The 21,851-nt window shown below is 39.9% G+C and overlaps 1 protein-coding gene across 1 annotated transcript in view; it reads right to left on the minus strand.

Moving 5' to 3' along the window:
• The window catches only part of LOC121314639 (serine/threonine-protein kinase Nek11-like), a 131,565-nt gene that overhangs the window by 40,705 nt on the left and 69,009 nt on the right, over positions 1–21,851 (minus strand). The gene's annotated exons all lie outside the window — the stretch shown is intronic.

Consider the following 21,851-nt stretch of genomic DNA (forward strand, 5'->3'; position numbering starts at 1 on the left):
TACTGAGATTTGTCAGTATAGGGTAGGGAGATCATAGTGAGGATCATAAGTATGGGGTACTGAGATTCGTCAGTATGGGGTACAGAGATCAGATCTTAAGTACGGGGTACTGAGATACGGGGAAGTACGGGGAAGAGATCGTTGCTGGGTAGAGATGTCTCCCCATTGACCATTGAAAATGCACAGATAGCCTTTCAAAAGTTATGGAAAGTGTCAGGCTGTGCAGGGTCTGTGCCTCGCTGCCTTGCAGATTCAAAGAAAAAGAGCATGACCTTATTTGGGCATAGGAATGCTTTGTTCCTTTAGAAAGGAATCTAGCGAGTAAAACTGCCAATTGAATAAAATGACTTCTTAGGATATTTACGTGTAAAATCAAGGGAATTTGAATAATGTTTAAATTATTTTACAAGCAATGGCAAGATACAGGGGAAAATATCTGTTTTCTGTTGAGTGCAGCTTAGCTGAACAGCTTGGTACTAGGAGAAAGGGGGATAAGATCAGGAGAGAGAGAGAGAGAGAGAGAGAGAGAGAGAGAGAGAATGTGAAGGTGGCTGTTACACAGACTGTGTTGGAATAAACTTTTAGAAAGAAAACTAATGTTTTTGGAGATCTGTACATCTGAAACAATATGAAAACTAATTATGCGTAAAGGTAATTCTGTTTAAAACAATTAAGGAAAAAGTTTAAGATTTTATCAAAGTATACTGGTAATATTGTAATGATTATGAGTGAAGCCAGGTGTGGTTTTATTGTGATGTTACATAAATTAGGATAATAAGTTTCAAATTACACATTAGCATCTGTTACAATATGAATCGCAGATTGAAAAAATGAAAAATGAGGAAGGTAACATTTCAGGCATGGATGGTAAGAGGTTATCAAACGATCTCAGAGCTAGAATGATCTACAAAGATTTCAACTCTGCAGCAACAGGCTGTGGAGTCACAGTGAGTTGGGTGCATCAGCTGAAAGACACAGTAAGCAGTATCAGAACTACAAGTATGTATGGTGTGGTTTAAAGTGATGATTGAACCATAAGTAAGATTGGAAATGAAATAGGAGTGTTGGTGTGAGGTATTAACAAGGCAATACAGAACAGATGCTGAGTTAATGGCAACACCAATGCGGTAAGACATAGGGTGGCCAAATACGTATACTGAGGGACCCAAGGGTGGGGCCTTATTTCCTTTGTTCAACTGATTCACAGGGGAAAAAAAATGTCCTCCGTGTCCACGTGCATATACACCTCCATCAGACGGTCTGATTGAAATTGGGGAACCTCTGGGTTTATTAGAAAACATTATCTGACATCGGGTTCAGGTTTATGTCAATTTATTTAGCCTACCTTTTCTAATCTGTATCAACTGTTTATGGGTTAATGATGCTATTAAATGATATGTCCAACAGAGTAAGGTCACCCCAGACGGAAAAGCCGGAGGTAGACAGCATCGTGAAATCTTATCTGAAGCTGCTGGATGGTTCAGGGCAGCAAATTCTGAAATCAATACATTAAATGATGAGTTTCAAAATCAATATGATAACAGCACACATATGTATGCAGCTAAAGGGTTAGCAGAAGCTGCTATGGCTATACACAGCAATGCTGAAGCTATAAATGTAACATTAGGATCTATTAGAATGTTATTAATTGTGCTTATGAATTATAATGTTACTCAGCATGAAGAAAGATGTTACAGGATGGGAACAGCTATGGTAAACCAATTTGAAAGGGATATTACTGATTTACTGTCCAGAAAACAGCCAGTGAATCATAGAGCTCAATTATGAGCAAGCACTGAAGATGGCTTAGGGATAGAATGGGCTGCTGAAGTAAGGGACGCTGTACTCACCCATCCATTTTGGGGCCTATATGACACCACAAACTTACAACCGAGAGCAATGATAGCTGTCCGACATTTAGCAATGCAACAATGTAATCATGTATGTATGCTAGCCACTGTTGGTTGGGTGATATTGTATTATTAATAATATTGTATTATGTACAGTGGCTCTCAAAAGTATTCACCCCCCTTGGACTTTTCCACATTTTACTGTGTAATGGAATCAAAATTGATTTAATTAGGAGTTTTTGCCACTGATCAACACAAAAAAGTCCATAATGTAAACAAAATAATTGATAGCATAAGTATTCACCCCCTTGAGTCAATATTTGGTAGAGGCACCTTTGGCAGCAATTACAGCAATTAATCTATTTGGATAAGTCTCTACATGCTTTGCACATCTAGACACTGCAATTTTTGCCCATTGTTCTTTACAAAATTGCTCAAGCTTTGTCAAGTTGGATGGGGATCTTTGGTGAACAGCAATTTTCAACTCTTTCCACATATTCACAACTGGATTGAGGTCTGGGCTTTGACTGGGCCTGTGGCAGAGCAGGGCTCTGCCCTTGGAAACACTGGCAGGGATGGAGTTAAATTCTCCTCCCTGCCCAGGTTGATTGCCCCAGGTGGGAGCAATCAACTAATGTAATTAATCAATTATCATTTAGCCACCTGGCATAAAAGGAGGCCTCAGCCTCCCAGTAGAGAGGAGGGAGCTGAGGAAGCGGGTTGGGGGTTGGGGTTGGGGGTTGGGGGTGGGGGTGGGGTTGGGGTTGGGGGTGGGGTTGGGGTTGGGGTTGGGGTTTTGAATCCAGTGAAGGCATTGCCCAGCCTGGAAACCTTGTTTTTGATTTGATTTTGCCATTTGTGCACTTTTATTTTGTGTTATTTATAATAGAATTAGTATTTTTTTTGAACTGCAGGCTGTCTCTGGGCCTCTATCCACTCACCAGCCTGCCACAGGGCCACTCCAGGACATTGATCTTTTTGTTTTTAAGCCACTCCAGTGTGGCTTTGGCTGTATGTTTGGGGTCATTGTCCTGCTGGAAAATGGATCTTCTCACAAGTCCCAGGTCTCTTGCAGAGTTCAGTAGGTTTTCCTCCAGGATTTCTCTCCATTTTGCCCTCTATCTGCACGAGCTTTCCAGGCCCTGACGCAGAGATGCTGCCATTATGCTGCCACCACCATGCTTCATGGTAGGGATGGTGTTCTCGGGATGATATGCGGTGCCCAGATCAGTCGAGGAAGACTGTAACTCCTTTAGAATTGTAGGTGTATTTAACTTGAAATCATATGAAACACTTTAATTGCACACAGGTGGACTCCATTCAACTAATTATGTGACTTCTAAAGACAGTCGGTTGCACCAGAGCTTATTTAGGTGTGTAAAAGCAAAGGGGGTGAATACTTATGCAATCAGTTATTTTCTGTTTTATATTTGTAAGTAATTTAAAAAAATATGTAGATTTTATTTTTCACTTTGACATTATGGACTTTTTTGTGTTGATCAGAGGCAAAAACTCAATTAAATCCATTTTGATTCCATGTTGTAACACAATACAATGTGGAAAAGTCCAAAGGGGGTGAGTACTTTTGAGAGCCACTGTACTTGTGATAGGAAATGTAACACTATGCTAATTTGCATTTGCTTGCTGTTGCTAGGCCTCTTAAAGGCTTTGAACAGGTCCATACTCACTGGTGTATTACTTATGATCGCACTCAACTTTCCATACAATATAGACAGTGTTCCACTAATATGTTATACTGCATAGGTTCTAAAACCATGTATGCTTTACCACACTTATATGTGAACTCTGGCCAGGGCTCTTGATCACTCAGCCCTCCTCCAAATGATACAGAAGATGAAAACTGCTCGACAATGCTCAACACAAAGCAGTGATGACTGAGGTACATGCTGATATGGCGCAAGCTGACGCCAAGATTGCCTCTTCCTCTGGATGGGGTTTTGGACTAGGGTTAAGGGTCGATTGGTTCGACTGTCGTGTGCTGGTAACCTCTGACAGGGGGCGCAGAAGATGGTCTCATTTTGCCCTCTGGCTGTATTGGCCATGGGCCAAAAGCGGGGGGGGGGGGGGGGGGGGTTTAAGGGTTAAAATAAATATTAGTTTAAAAAAGTAGTATGAAAATTCTTCAGTATGTTTGTGTAAGCTAGATAGGTAAGTCATTACTTTACAAGGACGTTGCTCTTTGGCTGTGTCCCAAGAACAACACCTTGTGTGTACCGAGGACATCTTGTGATGCTTTGTTTCCTTTTAAGATGAATATACGTTCTGCTGCACACACACACACTATTTTGTCTTGTTTGTGCATTACTATAAAAGCTGTACCTTGTAATTACGTGTTAGAGATGCATTAGCAAATTGCCTGCGATGTGTTGTCTCTCCAGAATTCTGCTTAATAAAACTGCTGCTTCATATCAACTCTCAGAGAATCTTTATTTCAAATTTGGCCCCTAGCACTCAGAACATTCTGATGGGGGAACAGTTACTTCCAGATCAGCAGAGAGATCTGTGCGAGTTAATTGGTGAGTTCACGGATGTTTTTCTGATGTTCCCAGCAAACTAATGTTGCTGAGCATGCCATTATCAATCCTCTAGGTCAGGGGTTCCCAAACTTTCTCAGCTGAAGGCCCCCTAAAACATTCTGAATCCTGGCTGAGGCCCCCCCCCCCCCACTCAATGAATATGTATTATTATTATTATTTAGTCATTAGCAGACATCTTTATAATTTGTATTATTAAGTAATTTAGCTGCAGGCACCTTTATCCATTGTGACTTACATTTTTTTAAACCTAGATATAATGTACTAGATATACGTTACAAGGGTAACAACATCACTACAAAAAATACACTTAGCCACACATTATGCCTCACTGCATGAGAAAAAGAGACAGACCAGTAGTAGTGCCAATGTTTTTTCTTCTAGATACTTTCTTCGCGGTTTCATTCCAGTCAATGATATTTGCATGTCACTCTCCACATGCAGACGTGCTGTCAGTGTGGAAAACCCATTCTCACACTTATATGTTGTAGCAAAGTGTAAAATAGTTCTTAGAGCATTTTCGCTAACAACAGGGTACTCATCCATAATGTGTATCCAGAACTGTGGTAACGGAACAGCAGAGAATTTAATCTTTAAAATCCCGTTGTTTGACAGTTCAGTCAACTCCTCTTGGGATTTCAGGTCCCGGTTTGTATCAATTTCAGAATCAAAGGGATTTCGTTTCCAATTTAAATGTTTGTTTCCGAGCTCTGGAAAGTATTCACTGATGCACTGTTGCAGACTAATCAAATGAGACATGATGAGTGGTAGGATGCTGCTAGTACTCATGCTGTAAGATTTAAGTTCTTCATTTAAAAGGAAAACATTTCTGTCATTCCTTTATTAAGTTTATTTTCCCAGAGAGCATTTGTTTTGGTGAATGCTCAACTTTGTCTTGCATATTTAATACGGTTACATCTGTCTTGAATGCTTTGATTCAGAGCTGCAAACCAATCACATTTCAACTATGGTCAATTTGCATATATTGCAGTTTATCTATGGTAGAATGTGGTAGAGTGATGAAACTTTATAAGAGCAGTAGAGGTCTATAGGAATTAATATCAATGAAAGAATAAAGTTGATTGGTCACACGGTTTGGCAGCGATATTGGATTTTTCTAGACAAATTTTTCAAATGTCTGTAAAATGCAAAAATGGCTTTGTAACTCCTTAGAGAGCGCAGATAGTCATGGTTACTATAGAACACATATAGGAACCCATATATGCTCTACTACAAAATTACCTTGCTTGTGACCTTTGAAAACTCCTTTAGGTTAAATGTAAAACTAGCTTACAACTCCTTATATCGTGTAGATAGGTTCATGGTTGCTATGTGCTACAATGCTACTGCTTGCCAAAATTTCGAATTGGTACCGAGCTTGGAAGCCGTAAAGCTACCTGGCAGTTCTAGTTTTAAATTGAAAGTTTTTTTAGTTTATTATTATTATTATTATTATTATTATTATTATTATTATTATTAATAATAATAATAATAATAATAATAATAATAATAATAATAATAATAATAATAATAAATAATAATAAAAATAATATCAGGAATGACAGCACAATTGAATCTCACCCCCCTCCCCTCGTCAGTGTCCCCTTGGGCTCGGTCCTTGGACCCCTGCTATTCTCCCTGTATGCCTCACCCCTTGAAGCCCATATTTCCTCATTTAATTAACCCCATCATTTCTTTGCTGATGACAACCAGATTTTCTTTTCATTCCCCTCCTTTACCCCTTTTATGGTAAGCCGATACCTCTTCATCAACACATCTAAAACTGAAATTATTTTCTTCCCCTCCCCATCTTTTCCCCACACCATCTCATTCTCTTCCTCGTCCCCCATTCCATCCCTCTCTGCTTGTAACCTCGGCACCATCTTCGACTCTACACTCTCCCTTTCTGACCATATCTTGGCCATAACATGCACCTGCCATTTCCACCTATTCAACATCTGCAAAATACACCCCTCTATGTCCTTTTCTGCTACTAAACTCCTGGTCCAGTCTTGCATTATCACCGGGCCTTGACTACTATAACTCCCTCCTCCTTGGCCTCCCCTCCTAAGCTTTTACACCATTACAACCAAACACCTATGCCTGTATCATATTCAACCTTTCCCGCTCCTTCCATACCCCCCCCCCCCCCCCCCCCCCCCCCCCAGCTACACTGGCTCCCTGTCTATTATCGTTGCCTGTTCAAATTCCTTACCCTTGTGTACAAATCTCTCCATGGTCTTGCCCCACCTTATCTGGATGCACTGATCACCTACTGTGTTCCCTCACATCCCTTACGCTCCCAATCCCTATTGTCCCACCCTCGCCCTGTGCCCAATCCCATTTCCATTCCTTTTCCCTTCATTGGAATAGACTCCTACTTATCATAAAACAATCAACCACACTATGGAGTTTTCACTCCTCCCTCAGAATGCATCTTTTCTCCCTAGCCCACCTACTAATACTCCTGGCACCTGACCTCCTTTATGACCCTCCCCACCCCCCCCCCCCCCCCCCCCCCCCCCCCCCCCCCCCCCCCACCCAGCCCCCCCATAAAACTTACATTCTTTCTTCACCCATTTTTCTTGATTGTACCATTTTGTTTAAATTTGTAAAGCGCCTTGGTTAAAAGTCGCTATAAAAATGTAAATGTAAATAAAATAAATCCTGCTTGAAAACGTATTTGTTTGGGTCTGTTTATTTGTAACTAGATTAAATATTAGGACACAGGCTTTTTTACATTTTTTTTCGTAAAGCGCCCTGAAATGCTTGTATGAACAGCGCTATATAGTATATGTGAAATTTTTATTGTATTGTCATTGTATTATCATTATTAGGCTTCCAAGATGGCTTGGGAAGCCTATTGTTATTGTTAGGACTGACTTTTCTTATTTCTTATTATTATTCAAGCCAAAATGGCTGTGAAGCCTATTGTTTCTGCTAGGATTTTTTTTTCTTTTGCTCTTTTTTTCAAAAAATCTCTAAAATCAACACCGCTGTACGGAAACTCACGAAACTCGGTAGGGTGGTAGGCACCTAAGGGAGGTTATGTCAGAGCGTAAATGAAGGTCATAAGTCACATGATGTGGTGTAGGGGAATAATTGCATAGAACCATTCCTGTACCTGTTTGTTGCTACGCTGTACTACAATTATTCACTGAGTTATAATATGCTTTAAAGCAATTTGAGTTTATGATCTATTAAGTTTATAGAAATAATGTAAATGTATTAAACTGCAGGTACATGTAACTGAAAACCAAACTGTGGATGGTGTGACAACTGAGCTGGCTCTAGCTTATCGGTTGATCTTTATTGTACTATCTCATAAATACTTGTCTCCCTTTCTTTACTACCCCAACTGAGTTGGCTCTAGGACGTCCGAAAAGAGCTCGTGTGTTTAATTGTCTGTTGATTTGTGCTCATGTGTGTTTAATTGTCTGTTGATTTGTGCTCATGTGTTTAATTGTCTGTTGATTTGTTGTCTCTTCTTTTCTCTCTCTACTTTAATACGTTAACAAACAGAATAGATCAGAGCTATAGTAGATACTTTCCAAAGTAGAGTAATGGTAATTAAGAAGTTGTTTATTAATGATTGTTTGGGTTGGACTGGTTTTGCTTAAGCAAGGAGATAAAGCAACATCTTAAATATATATATATATATATATATATATATATATATATATATATATATATATATATATATATAGAGAGAATATAATTCCTTAGGATCCTTTAAAAAAGGAATTTAGAGAATTTGTTTATTAATGATTGTTTAGTTCATGCCTGAGCTGAGCAGGGAGACAACATTTTCTGTGAATGGAAAAACAAAAAATAATGAAACAGAGACTCAGTACTATAAAGTACCGAGTTATGTTACCAGCATCGAACTGCCTTTATGTTGAAGTACGTCGTTTTGTGTTTTTGTCTTGGTGTGTTTAACTGTATGTGAGTTTTGAGTAGGCCTATGTGTGTGCGTGCATGTGTGTGCGGGAATGCGTAAACTGTGTTTATGATACGAATCAGCAGAGCTATGTATTATGACACCGCAAAGATGGCACTAAAATATAATGCAGATAGGAGTTAAGTTTTGAGTACTCTCTGATTTCACAAATGATAATTTAAAAGGCTTTGAAAAACATGTTTATGTTATGACAAAATACGAAGGAAAGAAAAAAAAAATAGATTTATGGTTTGACAAGGGCGGGTTTTCACTAGGAGGAAGTTTAAGTGTAACTAAATTAGCCAGTGTACGCAGCCAGTTAGAAGGTTGGGAAAAAGAAAAGAAAAAGAGAAAGGGCAGATAGACTGGGAATAGACTGGGATAGCTTTAGGTAGTGGGAAAGAATGGCAGATGAGGACAAAGAGAAACAAGAAAAGGGAAAGACAGACAGGGAAGCTCAAGTTATGTTGCAGATGGATCAGAGGAAGTCGAAACAGCGCAGAGAGAGACTCGCTCGCCCTCCATACTCCGGGGTGACCGCACCTCCGGTAACCATACCAACTGCACCGCCACCCCTCCCCCCGAAACAGTGGTGGAAACTGACTACTCCACCGCAAGCAAAGACAGCGCAAGAGAAGCGACTGATCCACACCCAACAGTGAGAAGATACCCTAAGCGAGAGCAAGAACGTAACAAGAAAGATGGTACAGTACGACTTGCCGGACCACCGTAAAGACTCTGGACAGTTTGTGTACATTGCAAAAGAGCAAGTGCAGGGACTAATACAGCTGTACTGTCCTAGCGCCGACGAAATCGGACAGGTGTTGTGTAGAAAAATGCAACTGGACTGGCACAGTGTTAGCAAAGGATTTAACACCAACATGAACTTTGAAGCAGATGGTGACTTCCAGCGACAGTTCCAGGACCTACGACCCTGAGCTAGAATGGTTGAAAGACATACCCCAGCAACTGTGGCCAACCAGTAAAAATGATTTTGGTCGTATTAAGAATTGTGAACCTCTGGTGGTGACACCCAAAAGCACGCACCGACCCAAATGAAAACAGCACCCCTTGGGACGGAATGCTACTGACGGCATAAAACCACTGTCAGAAGAACTGGTACTAAAAGGAGCCATCATTCAGGCCCCGGGAGCTCGGTGCAATTCTCCCAGTCCGAAAGGCGAATTGAGAGTGGCGAATTGTACAGGATCTCCGTGAAATTAACGATGCCGTACAGCAGCGGACCCCAATTGTCCCTAATCCAATAACCTGTCTCTTTGCCGTTCCCCCATTAACAAAATGGTTCACTGTAATTGATCTGGCAAACGTATTCTTTAGTATACCCATTGAGAAGGGTTCACAGGAATGGTTTGCTTTTACCTTTGAAGGAAAACAATGGACATGGACAATCTGTCCACAAGGGTACACTGAAAGTGCGTCTGTATTCAGTGCTACTATGCAGGCAAATTTAGCAGGATTCATACCCCCCCCCCCGCTGGGAGTAAGTTGGTGCAGTATGTCGATGATTTATTACTGTGCTTTGAATCCTTTGAGGAGAGCGAAACCGATACTAAGGCTTTGTTGTGTTTTCTTGCACAAGCTACAGCTGTGCAAACAGGAAGTAACTTATTTGGGTCACAAACTATCAGCTGCAGGAAAGTCGCTGGGGTCTGAAAGAGTGCAAGCTATATTCCTTTATGGCACTAAAACAGGCCCTTTCTAGCAGCCCCTGCCTGGGACTACCTGACCACAGTCACAGTAGTTAAATGCGCAGCGCACACTAACTCCACTGATGTTGTTTCCCTAGGTAACGCACATGCAGACGCAGCAGCTAAAGCTGCAGCTACACAGGGGATGACTTGCTGCCTCATTGTTTACTACTGTTGTTACTGACCAACCCTTTTCTCTCCAAGATATTCTTGATTTACAGGCCTCCACCAATGACAAGGAGAAACGTAAATGGAAACAACGTGGCGGCCAATCCTCTTCTGGTCTGTGGTTAGGCCCTACCGGCAAGCCCATATTACCCCAATCTTGCTATCCCTTTATGTGTAAGTGGGCACACAGTCTTGACCATGTGTCCAAAGGAGGGGTAGTAGATTATGTCTATCAATTTTGGTTTTGTTTTAGTTTTACTGCTTTTGCTGAACAATATTGCTCCAAATGTGTTATATGTATGCAGAACAACATGGGAAGGGGTACAGGTGTTCCCATGTCTGCCGATCCCAAACCTAATCAGCCATTTGACCATATAATGATGGATTTCATTGAACTAAGCCCATGGCAAGGGAAAAAGTATTGCTTGGTACTCGTAGACATGTTCTCTCGTTGGATTGAGGCTTTCCCCGTCAAACAGGCATCTGCCCTAGCGGTGGCCCGCGTGTTGGTAAGGGATATCATACCCCGGTATGGAGTACCCATGAAATTAAGTTCTGACAACGGCTCCCATTTTGTAAACGAGATCATTGACTGTTTGGGAGCCTCGTTCCACATTGATCTTAACCGACACTGTGCTTACCATCCACAAAGTGGAGGCTCAGTGGAACGTGCAAATCAGACCCTGAAAAGCAAATTGACAAAATTGTGTGCTGAAACTGGACTGGCCTGGGGAACGGTACTACCTTTGGCTCTGATGTACATGAGGGGACGCCCTTTTGCTGCACATGGTTTGAGTCCCTATGAGATTTGACTGGTCACATTATGTGTATGCCTAATCAGTTGCCCCACACCAGACACCAGTTAATGCTCCAAGGCTGTGATGATGAGCTCATGGCATACTGTGTTGCTCTTAACGATGTGCTTAAGAATCTCTTTTCTAGGGTAAGAGTTGCCCTGCCTGACCCAACAGAAGGACCTGGACACAACGTCCACCCTGGCGATTGGGTGGTGATCAAGGACCGTTGGAGGAAGTATTGGCACCAACAGCGCTGGACTGGACCATTCCAAGTATAGCTAACAACTCCCACCGCAATAAAGGTAGCTGAGAGGTCCACGTGGGTCCACGTCAGTCACTGCAGGAAGGTACCGCACGATCCAGACCAAGATGTCTCCACTCAAGTTTCTCCTGGGACTAGTCACCATTCTCTTGAGCGTGTGTCTCCTCACCCTGCTGCTCCTTGAGTCTCCCAGTATTAAAGCAAAAAAAAAACACGCTGCACCAGTGGAGTGCTGAACACAATGTAGACCATACAGTAATGCCTTGTGGTCTCTGTTGCACCACACTACCAGGAACACTTTGAATATCACTGAACCTTTTGTTCTCTAATGACACACTGAGCAGGGGAACCTTTCCCCTTGTACCCAGTAGAAGTGTCAACAAACACCCTTGTACCTGCAATGACTATAGTTACGGCCTCCAGCATGGAAATGACACAACAGAGCTGTATAAACGAGATGGTGGATCTCCACAACAAGAGCCAAAATGTATCCATGAACATTTTTAGAGGATCCATGAATATTTATACAGGAACTGATCACAGCACCTCCGATTGTACCGTCAACCATGCTGATTGTTATTCAAATGATAGTCTGAGTATATATGTACAGTGGTGTAAGCAATTGGTTGGTGGGCCGAATCGAAACACGCCATTAAGTCACCCTGTCCTACGAACTGCCTCCTTCTCTAACAACACCCTTTGTTGGTGTTGGGGAAACAGGACAAATGGAGTATTTATGGGGGTTTCACACTGCGAAACATATGTGTACTATGTAAAAATGTCAACCACTGACCTCCAGGCTAGGCGAGGTAACACTGATAACCAGGGAGTGGTCCCTCCAATGCCATTGGACCTCCTTTATTTTGGTGAACAAGACCTCACTGTCTGAGCAGGACCTATAAATATAGGTCCTGGACGGCTTGGCGCAAAAACAATGATTGATTTTTATTGGATCTGTGGTAGAAATGTGTATACTAGCCTCTCTCGTGATTGGATAGGCTGTTGTGCTTTTGTAACCCTAAACACCACCGTGAAAGTATTTCCAGCTAACCAATCCCATGAGGTAACACCACAGAGAACAGGGGGTCTAAAGCGACAAAAGCGTAGTCAGTTCTTTAAGAAAAATGTTGTCCCCGTTGACCATAGACGGAGTGCCAGATGGGATAAGTTTTGGGGCTCCCTCATGCCATGGATAGGGGCCAGTCAAAATTCCCATGAAATTGATAGAGTGGGTTATGAACTAGAAAAACTAACCAATTTAACTTTGGAAGGATTCCAGATTATGCAACCTGAAATGAGAGCTGTCAGGATCATGGTTATGCAAAATCGAAATGGTCCTACATATGTTATTAGCTGAGCAAGGTGGAGTATGCCATATGGTGGGCGAACATTGCTGCACATATATTCCTGAGGGAGACACCAATTTGACTAGCGTGGTAGACCACATGACCAGCCTTGCAGAACATGCCTCCGATGGGTTCTGGGATCCTTTTTCATGGATCTCTTCTCTATTTGGGGGATGCGGGGCTAAACTTTTCCAATGGTGTATCTACGGTATTGTCTGTTTACTCTGCCTAAAGAAACTGCGCACTAGAGCTACTGATTTCACTCTTAATATGCCCTTGCTTACTAAGGGAGGTGAATGCATTAACAAAGATGAGGAAGATCCTTTTGCAGGATTGCAATTATCTGAGTTGTAATTATATTACAAAAGGAGAGAATGTAGGGGAATAATTGCATCGAACCATTCCTGTACCTGTTTGTTGCTACTCTGTACTACAGTTATTCACTGAGTTATAATATGCTTTAAAGCAATTTGAGTTTATGATCTATTAAGTTTATAGAAATAATGTAAATGTGTTAAACTGCAGGTACATGTAACTGAAAACCAAACTTTGGATGGTGTGACAACTGAGCTGGATCTAGCTTATCGGTTGATCAGGGCGAACCCACCTTTCCACCTAATCTTTATTTTGTACTACCTTGTAAATACCTGTCCCCCCTGTTTTTAATTACCCCAACTGAGCTGGCTCCAGCTTATCGGTTGATCTTTATTGTACTACCTCGTAAATATTTGTCTCCCTTTCTTTGGTACCCCAACTGAGTTGGCTCTAGCTTATTGGTTGAAAGGGAAACCACCCTGTCTCTCTGTAAAGGTATAATAACTGTATGCTAACTCTGTATGGCAGAACACTGCTCGGGTTTTCCTAGCACTGATGTGTTGAGCTGTTCTCGTTTGCGCAAACTAATAAAGCTTTATATCTCTGAACACCTGGTGCAGTTGGCTCTTTTAAGCTGCGGACCTGAAAAGTTCCACGACAGTGGCAGCAGATTGGATTTTTCGATAATTTTGGACAATTTAAAAAAAATCTTCTCCGAACCCACTTATCACATACTACCCTTATGGCCTATATTTAGATTTGTTCAACACAAGTTGATTGGTCACATGGTGTGGCGGCCATATTGGATTTGTCAAAAATATTCAAACGTCTTTTTTCTCTGAAACCGTTATGCCAAATTAAGCAAAACTTTGCATACATAGCCTTGGCAAGGTTGTCTATCAAGTTTGTGCAAAAGAACTTGCTACATAAAAACAATATGGCTACTGTGAGGCAATCAAATTTCAGCTATGGTCAAATTGCACACATTTGCACATATTACCCTGCTAAAGCTCAAATGCAAACCTTGTTTAGAACTCCTTTGAAAGTTAGACAGTGTCATAGTTACTATAGAATACACCTATGAACCTATATTTGCTCTATTAACTTGACTGTGACCTTTGACCTGTCCTTAATGTCAAATGCAAAACTAACTTATAAATCCTTATAGAGTACAGATAGAGTAATAGTTATTATGGAAAACATATAGGAACTCATATATGCTCTATTAAAAAATTAACATGACTGTGACCTCTGACCTCTCCTTAAGGTCAAATGCAAAACTAGCTTATAACTCCTTACAGAGTGCAGATAGGGTCATGGTTACTATGGAACACATACGAACCCACATGTTCTCTATTCAAAAATTGCCTTGACCGTGACCTTTGACTTCTCCTTAAGGTCAAATGCAAAACTAGCTTGTAACTCCTTAGAAAGTGCAGATAGGGTCATGGTTAGTATGGAACACATAAGAACCCATACATGCGCCATCAAAAAATGTCTTTGACCACGTCGTTTGACCTCTCCTTAACGTCAAATGCAAAAGTGGCTTATAACTGAAGTGGCTTATAACTGCTTAGAGTGTGCAGGTAGGTGCATGGAACAAAGATAGAAAAAAGAATGCCTTGGAAGCCATCAAGTTGCTTGCAACTTCTAGTTATTATTATTATTTTTACATCAACATCAAACTGCTCCTGTTCGCACGTGGTGTAACCAATCAACATGAAACTTGATGGGTATCATCCCGTGCAGATTATAGTTCAGATGCAAAAGAATTGCGCCCCTGCGTCAACCAAGATGGCGCCCTGATGCAATTTTGTAACCACCTCTCAAAATCTTCTTCTTGATCTGAAACTTCGCATATGTCATCAGCAACCACACCCGCTTCAAGTTTGCAAAACAGAAGTTGCTGCGATAAATTGTTATTATCAAAATGGCTGCCACCAATTTCGCCAAAATGTGCCTCAAACATTAAACTGTTCTGTTTGCAAACTGTTTAACCAACTAACTCTAAACTTGGTAGGCATCATACTGGGGAGAAGGGCATTCAAATTTGACTAAATGTTTTTCATTGCATTTAAAGAAAAAAGACGTATTCTCTTATTAATAACTGTAAATAAAACAAAGCATTCGGTACAATAACAGACATATTCTCCGTAATTGTAAATACTATATATATATATATATACCCACACAGTCATTTCCAGAAGCATTCATTCCCCTGTCAAAGTTGGCACATGAGCATATTCCACAACACTTTCAAATTAGACTTGTACATGTAGAATCTACGCAAACTACTCTACACTGATCAATTTAAATATGCATATACAATATAAATTAGTAAGATTTACAGAGAAAAACAGATTACTCTCAGTTGCATAAGTATCAACCCTTTTGCTACTGCATCAGTAAATCAGCTCAGATGCAAATGATTTGCTTGAAAGGTCACAAAATTTGTGAAATGGTTTTAGCCTGTATGTACTCAAAGTGTTTTAACTTATAGATAGGATTCCCTCAGGTATATAAAGACTTTCAAGCTGCAACTCACATAGTGATCCAACAAAGCAAACATGAAGACCAAGGAGCTTTTGAAACAAGTCAGGGATAAAATGGTAGAGAGGCATAGAGCAGGACAAGGGTACAAGAACATTTCAAAAGGTGCTGATTATCCCTCTCAACGCAGTGAAGTCCATCATTAAGAAGTGGAAGATGCATCATACCACCCAGACACTATCCAGATCAGGTCGACCTCCCAAAGTCTTCAGCAGAGACTGAGAAGCTTGTCAGGATAGATGGCAGAATGGATGGTGTAAAGTATAGGCAAATCCTTGAGGAAAACCTGTTTGAGTTAGCCAAGTTCACATTTCAGTGAACAATGACCCGAAGCACAAAGCCAAAGCCACACTGGAGTGGTTGAACAAAAAGAGAATCAAAAAGACGTAAAGCACAGGTCTCAAGTCATTTTTTCCACCGGAAAAAGCTGCGAAAACCTTTCAATGGCAGAGTGAGACCGATAGGAGCCGAATGAAACCAAAAAAAGGGCATACCTCATAACCTAATGCACCACAGAGATAACATGGACATAACAAAGGAGGTAGCTGCTTCTGCATTCAGTGCTCAAAGAATATCACAGACATTTGCAGAGCTTTTTGAGATGTTATAGTAATAAAATAATGACTTGGATCACATTATTAAGGAGTTTGGCGATAAAACGAGTGATCAGGAGTGGATTTATCAGCATGCACATCTATAAAGAGAAATGTGAAATATACAGTGAACAAGGGGTGGGGCTTGGCTGTAGATACAATACTCGGTGTCCTTTTGTGATTCAATGCCTTTTAAACCCGCTTTACTCTGAAAAAAAAAATTTAAACAGCGCATGTAAAATAAACAGCATGTGTGAAAATAAACTCCTGACTTGAATCCAATCGAAACTTTATGGCGAGATTTGAAGATTGCATCCCATTGACGATCCCCAACAAACTTACCAGAACTGGAGCAATTTTCCTGTGAAGAATGGCAAAATGTCAGCATCCTACTGTGCAAAGCTAGTAGAGACCTATCCAAAAAGACTCATAGCAGTAATTGCTGTAAAAGGTGCTTCTACCAAGTACTGACTTAAGGGGCTGAATACTTATGCAACCAGTAAATTTTATTTTGTATATTTTCTTTGCAAGTTTTGCTGACATTTAATCTCCTCCTTATATAACAGTGTTCAGTTTACACACTACAGCTTTGAATAAAAAAGTTTGTTTGAAAAACTATTTTTAAAAAATAATTTGTAATTCAACAAAATGTGACATTATTGGTAGGGGGTGAATACTTCTGCAAACCACTGTGTGTGTGTGAGTGTGTGTGTGTGTGTATATATATATATATATATATATATATATATATATATATATATATATATATATATATATATATATATAGTAGCACAGCAGGGAGGGGGTTAATATCCTTCCTGTCAAAAAACATATTTTATGGTTAATTATCACGTGCGCCTGGCTGTCATTGTAAATTAGATCCAGGTGCAGGGTATTTAAAGAGAGCAGCCAGTCTCTTCTGGGCTGCTGTGTGACGAGCCCGACTGTGTGGGTAATCAGTCATATCTGTGTGTTCTTTTTCTGTGTATTTTTGTTTTATGCCAGGTAAACAGCTTAGCTATCCTGCGAGCTAGTCAGGGACCTGCACAAGTTTAGTTAGTGCTCAAAAAGAGCTATATATGTGTGTGTGTATATATATATAATCACCATACTTAGCTTGATTCATGTGCTTGTAGTGGTCTTGATCCCTAGATTGTTTCCCCAGTATATAATATATTTTATGCTCTAAATCAAGAACAATTATATCATAATTTTATGACAATGTAATAACACAAGATTTGTTTCCTTTTTATACAAAAAGATCATTTTAAAAAAAGTGTTGCAATAAAATGTGTTGCTGTAAACCAAACAGAAAACGTTTAAATAAGCATTTGAAATACAAATGTGTCTCATCTGTGATTTGGATAACCATTGTTTCCCGGTTTTAAAATGGAGATTTCCTTTGTGAAAGTGACCGACCAAGCAGTAAACATTGAAAAAAAAGCTAAAGTGCATTGAACTACCAGGTTGGGTGAGGACATAGGGAGGTGATGGCAACGAGCACTAACTGCAGTATTGATCCACATGAAGTATGGTCCTTGTCCATATCACCCATGAACGGTTTTTACAAGGTACTGCAAAGATAATCATAGAAAGGAAAGCTACCCTACAGCAGGGATGGTGGTGCACATGGCCTCTAGATTCTTGGCTTATCATCCATTTTAGGTCCCAAGTGAAATGAATTTGGTGATCTCAAGACATTGATCAGTGTCACAAAACCAAACAATTACGTCATTTCACCAGACCAAAGATAAATGAATTGGTCTCACCAGGCTAGGCTAAGGTGTTGATCAAGTATCAACTGTGAACAAGCGTGAGATGTCATGAATAGCTGTATACTTCAGTTCAATTCAATGTGAACCCAGTTCATATATACAGTAAATGCATTTCCATAAATGGCATTAACATAACATACAGTGCAGTGATACATTGTTTACTGCAGACAGGGCCAGATTAAAGGACGTGGGGGCCCTGCACTAATCCATATTTTGGGGGCCCTATGTATATTATGGCGAATGGTGTTATTGGCATATTGGTTAATCCGGCCTCCTATGGGGACAGAGAGTGTGAGCGGAGCGGAGCGGGGAGCAGAGTGAGCCATTTGCAAATGGAGCAGGGGAGCAGGGTAGTTGCTGGAGCGAAGTGCAAGCGAACATTTCTAGCCTGCTCTGTCGCAGCACTGAGAAGAACTGAGCATTGTTTTATTTGTTTTAAATACATGTTTGGCCATGGAGTTTGCACAAAAGAAACAAGGTGACGCAGTCATTGTACAGTATTGTCCATCATGCCTGTGCATGGTAACCATTCATTTTCCAGTTTCAAACCACAATTAGGCATTTTTATGTTTTGCATTTTTTCAGTACCAATCAATAATAATGAGAACGCATCTTCGAATTGAATTAGATAATTTTCTGAGTTATTTATGTAGGTGCTCGGCCAATTGTGCGCCACCCCCTGGGAACTCTCGGTCATGGTCAGCAGTGACCTGAATTTGAACCTGCGATCTCCAGGCTATAGGGCGTATCCTGCAGATGAACCTAATTTATTTTATTAACAAAGCTGAACTTACATAGTGTAACCGCTAAACTAGAATATAACTGAAAACAATAAAATATTCTTAAAAATAAACTACACAAATATGAACCCTTATTAATTAATACTGTACTTTTTTAAAAAATAACATTTTTAAAGTTTAAAATTCTGTAATGCTTCTACTAGAGATGGTTACTGACAATACGGTTTCAACAAGCTGAAGTATTAAATTAAAGATTTGGTCCAACAACACTATTTTAGCTTTTGGTGTCACTTCAGCTCACCATATCTTTACAACTTCTTGAGTTTCATACACTATGCAGCGACAGTGTATTAAAATGATCTAATTAATAGCAGATCTTAATATCATCACATTTAAGTCTGTATTATTCTCACTGGTGTGTCATCATTCCCCCACTCCGAGTGTGATTTGCTTTTATTAGCAACGCTGAACACAATTAATGATAGATCAACTTCAAGTACTTATACTAACATACTTTATCAAAATGAAAATCTACTTAAAAATAGTACTCTCTTAGCTGTACTGTAGTAACAGTGTGTGTGTGTGTGTGTGTGTATATATATATATATAGTATATATATATATATATATATATATATATATATATATATATATATATATATATATATATATATATATATACACACACACACACACACACACACAGAGTGGCTTGCAAAAGTATTCAGATCCCTGACCAATTCTCACATATTACTGAATTACAAATGGTACATTGAAATTTCATTCTGTTCTATATTTTATTTTTAAACACTGAAACTCAGAATCAATTATTGTAAGGTGATATTGGTTTTATGTTGGGAAATATTTTTAAGAAAAACAAAAAAACTGAAATATCTTGTTTGCATAAGTATTCAACCCCTGTGCTGTGGAAGCTCCCAGTATGCAAGGAAAGAAACAAGGACACAATTACCTTACCATTGGCCTCCACCTGTGAACCATTAAAGTTGCTGTCACATTTTCTGGATAAAAACCCCACTGTAGAACGATCATTGGTAAGGCTGTGAATCTGAAGGAAAATGAAGACCAAAGAGCATTCTACAGAAGTAATACAAATGCATAGATTAGGGAAAGGGTACAAAATAATATCCAAGTGTTTGGATATCCCAGTGAGCACAGTTGGATCAATAATCAGGAAGTGGAAGCTGCATCACACCACCCAGGCACTGCCAAGAAAAGGCCGTCCCTCAAAACGCAACGCTCAAACAAGAAGGAGACTTGTGAGAGAAGCCACAGAGAGGCCAACAATCACTTTGAAGGAGCTACAGAGTTCAGTGGCTGGAAGTGGAGTAATGGTGCACCAGTCAACCATATCAAGAGCTCTGCATAACACTGGCCTGTATGGGAGGGTGGCAAGAAAGACGCTGTTGCTCAAAAAGTACCATCTGAAAGCACGTCTGGAGTTTGCCAGAAAGCATGAGAGTGACCCAGCTGCGATGTGGGAAAAGGTTTTGTGGTCAGATGAGACCAAAATAGAGCTTTTTGGACAAAACTCAAAGCGCTATGTGTGGTGCAAACCTAACACTGCCCACGTGTCAAGACACACCATCCCTACAATGAAGTATGATGGTGGCAGCATCATGCTGTAGGGATGCTTCTCATCAGCAGGGACTGGGCATCTTGTTACAACTGAAGGAAGAATGGGTGGAGCAAAATACAGGAAAATACTGCAAGAATCTGCTTCAGTCCACTAAAAAACTGAAGCTTGGGAGGAAATTCACCTTTCAGCAGGACAATGATCCCAAACTCAAGGCCAAAGCAACATTGGAATGGCTAAAGAACAAAAAGGTGAATGTGCTACACTGGCCAAGTCAAAGTCCTGATCTCAATCCCATTGAGAATCTGTGGCACTATTTGAAAATTGCTGTCCACAAGCGTCATCCAACCAACCTGAACAACCTGGAGCAAATCTGCCAAGAAGAATGGGCCAAAATCACTCTGACACTGTGTGCAAAGCTGGTATATACTTACCCCAAAAGACTTAAAGCTGTTATTGCAGCGAAAGGTGGCTCTACCAAATATTAATATGTGGGGGTTGAATACTTATGCAAGCAAGATATTTCAGTTTTTTATTTTTCTTAAAAATATTTCCCAACATAAAACCAATGTCATCTTACAATAATTGATTTTGAGTTTAAGTTTTTTAAAATAAAATATTGAACAGAACAAAATTTCAATGTACTATTTGTAATTCAGTAATATGAGAGAATTGGTCAGGGGTCTGAATATTTTTGCAAGCCACTATATATATATATATATATATATATATATGCGCACTGTGATGTTTCATACCAAATCTAATTTCCCCATCATTGGATTTTTATGACAGGTATTGAATTTCGTAAAAAAAAAAAAAAAACAAAAAAAAAAACACAACCCTGTAACATCAGTTCAACAAGATGAATCAGTAATGAAACAGAATGGATAATAGAGTTTTTGACAGAATAATATAATTGAGATAGAATCCATGCCTTTAGAATGGAAGTGGATTTTAAGGTACTGATGTTCAGCTGGGTTGAGCATGGGCTTATACCCATGATGGCTTTCTACACTGACAGACTGACAGACGGAAGGATTGATCAAAAGCCTACTGCTCCTCAATTCCTATGGCTTCAGATAATTACAGATCTTGCACTCATTGTAAAATAAATGTATTCCTTAAAAAAATATGTTGCTCAACAGTTAAACAATTATCTACTGTCAATTGACCCCATCTGCCATACATTGAACTAATTAAAATTAGCTCACTTCTTGGGCTCTCAAACAGATATAGGGCCTTGTTGTGCAGTAAAATGGATAACTGTGATTTTTAGACTATAAACACACTTTTATGAAAATATTGAGATTTCTGCATGTTATATAGGAGTTGCGCATTATATAGAACTTGAACAGTATACTTGGATAATAGCATTCTAAACAGTGGTGCTTTTCATAAGGGACACAAGAAGTGTGCATTATACAAGAGGTGCATATAATAATAATAATAATAATAATAATAATAATAATAATAATAATAATATCTTTATAGCGCCTTTCATAGTGGACCACCATCACAAAATGCTTTACAGAGGTAGGCTGTGAACAGAGTCACATACAATAGGTTAAATGACTTGCTCAGGGTCACACAGTGAGTCAGTCAGTGAAAGAGGTGGGATATGAACCAGTGACCTGGTTACAAGCCCTGGACTTTAACTA

This window comes from Polyodon spathula, chromosome 4, assembly GCF_017654505.1.
Source record: "Polyodon spathula isolate WHYD16114869_AA chromosome 4, ASM1765450v1, whole genome shotgun sequence".
Classification (NCBI taxonomy): Eukaryota; Metazoa; Chordata; class Actinopteri; order Acipenseriformes; family Polyodontidae; genus Polyodon; species Polyodon spathula.